This window comes from Octopus bimaculoides, chromosome 10 (genome assembly GCF_046866305.1).
Source record: "Octopus bimaculoides isolate indiv1 chromosome 10, ASM4686630v1, whole genome shotgun sequence".
Taxonomy (NCBI): domain Eukaryota; kingdom Metazoa; phylum Mollusca; class Cephalopoda; order Octopoda; family Octopodidae; genus Octopus; species Octopus bimaculoides.
This window is the reverse complement of record NC_142937.1, coordinates 29,668,403-29,673,402: the sequence shown is the minus strand read 5'-3', so window position 1 is coordinate 29,673,402 and position 5,000 is coordinate 29,668,403.

The window sequence follows — 5,000 nt, the reverse complement described above, 5'->3', positions numbered from 1 at the left end:
TACACAAACACACAGACACACACACTCACACACAAACACTTCTCCCAAATCCTCCGATAAACAATTGATGGCAGTTCGGAAATGGAAAAGGTATCCCAAGAGATTAAAACGAAAATGAAAAAAGAAAAAGGCACTAATTCTACAAGTGAAAAGAAATCGAAGAAAATATATTTCGGGCTCAAACGCATACGGATACAATCACCCATACGTATGCTTACACACATAAAGATAAAGGAATGTGTGTGTGTGTGTGTGTGTGTGTGTGTGTTTCTGCACACTGAAATATCAGGCTGTTGTTATTTCTAAGTAATAACACGAATATGAGAATGATATATGAGGTCATCAAGTACTTTGATATACCAAGAGAAAGAAAAAAAAATATTAGATAGATGAAAATTATTTCGGAATAAAATGAAAAGAAGGAAAATAACGAAATGGGAAAGGTGAAAGGAATAGAGTTGGTGTGGTAGCAGGGATGACGTAGTTCGATGTGGAAGGTCAAAAAAAAAAAAAAAAAAAGAATGCAAAGCTGTATAATATAATCAATCGATATATAAGTAAATTAGGTGGTAGAAATGGCTTGCAATACATTGAAGTTGGAAATGTATATATGCAATAAAATAACAATAACATAGTGGATCTCTCTTCGCAGGTATTGTTTTAGAAGTCAGACTGTAAGGCATTGAAGATATTGTTTCAAAGTCAGACTGTAAAAGTCAAGATTTAGATTGCAGGGTTAGATAAATGAATTCTTGATATACATAAAAGTAAAGAAAGAAGAAATGTATCAAGTAAAATAGTTGTGTGGCTGATAGTTCACTGTATTTCTGTTTAATTTGGTGATAGTGTAAATTTCTAGGATTTCAGTAGGTAATTATCGAATTGTTGACAATTCATAAAGAGTTCAGGTTTAGCGATATGGTTCTCCATAGCATTATTATTATTTTTCTAAATATGAGGCTTTATTGATTTTTACAAGTGCTGCACTTTTTCTGTTATTCATATAGGGTCTAATTTATTTGAAGATACTATTTAATATTATAATCGGTGCTGTGTTACTTTAGTCACTAACAGTAGTTTGATAAAATTGCGAGATTCTGCCTTCAAAATATTTGAATGACGAAGAATGTTTGAAATAATGTTGCAAGAATCTGCCTTCAAATATTCCTATGTATTTTTACACTCTATCAATTGGTTCAGTTTCGTAAAGGTGCATTCTGCTTCTTATACTATGGATTCAGCATTACACGATTGACTGAGCGGAAATTCGTTGATATTTCTGCACGAGCAACTTGCTTCAGGCGATTCTCTTGGCCTACGCGAAACGATGCTGTTCATGTTTAGAGCGTAGCTATAGGTGAATTTTAAACAGGTTGTATTTAGAAGTTTTCTGAAGTGGCGGTGAATTGAGAAATGTTTCTCTATAAGAATAGCGAACCTTTTGGCATGAGTTGACTTGACGTTAAGAAGAAACAGTTGCATTAACCGAGTTAACCGTGGAGTGTTACGAGATTTAATTTTGGTGTTGGAAAATGGCAGTTACAGGTACATGTTGAATCCTCTATTTGCTTACGTACACCTGTAACCCGGTGCATGTAAACATACATACATATACACACATATGTGCATATCTATCTATCTATCTATCTATCTATCTATCTATCTATCTATCTATCTATCTATCTATCTATCTATTTTGTCTATCTGTATGTATGTATTTTTTATTAAGCCGCACACAAGATGTTATCAACGAGCTAAATACCAAGAAAATATCTCATCTCTACCTTATCCAAAATGTAATTTATCTTAAGATGAAGAGGCATGACTCTAGTCTCTCTTTCTCTCCATCTCTCCCCTTCTCCCTCTCCCTCTTGATTACCTCCTAGAATTTGTAACCATCTTCATATGATATGTCGGTGTCAGCTAGTTCCTGTAACAAGTAGAACTCTACCCTTCCTGTAGATTGTGAGGTTTCTGTTAGGGATATTTTATTTGTCTAGTATCTAAGAAGCCCTCTATATGAGAATTTCGTTTCTCATCCAGACAAGGTATCTTTTGATCATTAAGGTAATGGAAAATTTGAAAACTTACTGAAGTGTATGTTATATTCACCTTCAACCCACACAACCTGGAAAAGTCTGCGCGATCTTTTATTTTATTTCCATTTCAGAAGAATTCGATTTGTCGTTTTTGAATGATACCCTGAAATACAATTTTCGTGAGACCTGTATTATTCCCCTGAATACTATTTTCGGATGATATTTGGTTCAATACACTTATGCTTTTGTAAGACGCATGCAATTGAAATGGCAGGCTATTGTATTGCTTCAATTGCATTCTAGTGGCTGGTACAGTTCCAATGTGTGTTAGTAATTCTCTGCTTCGAGCTATAAGAATACTGATGTTTCCCATAAAGAAAATTAAAGTTATCTGTTACCATGTTTTTTTTCTTCTGAATAGCTTGTGGTATGTGTTGATGCTGGAGAAATGATTTTTGATAAACGCTAGAAAATATTGAGCTGCGTTAGACACTATTTCAATGCTAAAGGGAAGTTTGAACCAAATGATTATTTTTGTTTTTCCCTTTTATTTTTGTTCTATGGATTCCATTACTGTATTCATTCCAGCTTCTCTTCAAATTCGATTTTCTTCAGCACATCATTATAACAGTGAGACGTGTAATTAAATATTTTTTTGTCGGAGTATATATAGGATGCTATTCTTCTAACGCTGGTGCCTAGATTTGTTTTTTATGATTGTATATAGACGATTAGAATTTCTGTTAATCCTCAAACAGAAATATCACAAGCTGTCAATAGGGACAGCTTTAACGATAGCCGTAATTGTATAGGAGACATTGCCACTCGTTAAGCTCTAAGCTATAGAATTAAATATTCCTCTAAGCATAAGTCAAATCTACCTATTAGAATTCAATTGTAACTGCACAATATTCTGTCTATTCAATGATATGTGACTCAGAAAGGCTTTAGTGTGCCTTTATTAATTGTGGATGATGTTGAATGAAAAAAAAAGGAAATAAACAGAATATACGTTTAAGAGTAGAAATACACAACATACCTACTCACTATGACAGAGTAAGAAAGAAAGCTTTAGATTACTAAGCTTTATATGTCAGATGTTGAGAAAGGGAATAGAACTGAAAAAGCTCAATAAGAAGTTAATTATTACGATGGTAATACTGATAATAATAATGGTGATGACGATCATCTTTTAAAATTCACTTATCCATGCTTACATAGATCAGACGGATTATATTGAGGAAGATTTTGTATGGCCAGATGCCTTTTTTGTTGTCAACCTTAACTTGCATCCAAGCAAAGCAATATTTCTTCATGGCCGGACATGATTTCATAGAAGATCGGAAACAAAGGACACCAATTGAATGACGGTGATGCTTATTTACAACTTACGCATAACATCAAGACAAGATCTAAATGAAATGAGCGAATACACAGACACAGAGAGACACAGACACAGACACAGACACACTCATAGACACATTCATTCATACATATATGCAAACATACATACATATGCCCGTACATACATATATGCATGTGTATGTGTGTGTGTGTATGTATATGTGTATGTGTATATATGTGTGTACATGTGTGGTTGTCTGTGCACGACGGGCTTTCTTCAGTTTCCATTGAGTAAATCTGTTCACAAAAAATGTTCGGCCGAGGGATATGAAAAAGGACAGTTTCCCAAGGTTTCAGGCAATAGGATCGAAACCAAAAGCACGTGGTTTGGAGGTAAATTTCTTAAATACACAGCCATGTCTTTGCTTGTCTTTAACTGAAATTGAGATACGTTATTGAAACGGATGGAAGCGATTCCTCATATAGTTGACTCAGAATAGAGTAGACGATTAGATCGCGAGAGAAAACGTTTCAAAAATGAACCCTTCCAACACTGGCACTCCGTCGGTTACGACGACGCGGGTTCCAGTTGATCCGATCAACGGAACAGCCAGCTCGTGAAATTAACGTGCAAGTGGACGAGTACTCCACGGACACGAATACCCTAAAAGTAGTTCTCATGAAAATTAAACGGGGCACCGAATGTGACAAGTAGGGTCATTTAAATTACAGCTGCTACTCATTTTTGCCAGTTGAGTGGACTGGAGCAACGAAAAATAAAGTGTCTTGCTCAAGGACACAACACGTCCTTATTCTTCCTATATTCAACTAACGAGATTGGATGATTTGAGTGTTAAAATACGAGCCCTACAAGTAAAGGGACATATATCGGCTGGTAACTACCTCAGTTGGTTATATGTTTTTTTATTGACTTCACTATCCCGGTTTGCTAACGATTCTGCCAGCTCGCCGCCTTAATTAAACTAGATATATATATATATATATATATATATATATATATATATATATATATATATATATATATATATATATATATATATATATATATATATATATATATATATATATATATATATATATATATATATATATATATATATATATATATATATATATATATATATATATATATATATATATATATATATATATATATATATATATATATATATATATATATATATATATATATATATATATATATATATATATATATATATATATATATATATATATATATATATATATATATATATATATATATATATATATATATATACATATGTTAATATTAAAAGTGATATTAACATATATTTATATATATATATTTCTGTATGCATATACACACACAAACAGACAGACACAGACACACAGACATACAGACACAGACACAGACAGACACACACACAGACACACACACACACACACACACACACACACACACACACACACACACACACACACACACACACACACACACATGTATGTGTGTCGTGTCAGTCTGCCTTCCTGTTGAACAATTATCTCGAAATAAACGAACTATTTCCTTTTGTCTATTTTTTTTTGTGTTCAAGACGTTGATTTAGAAGTAATTTT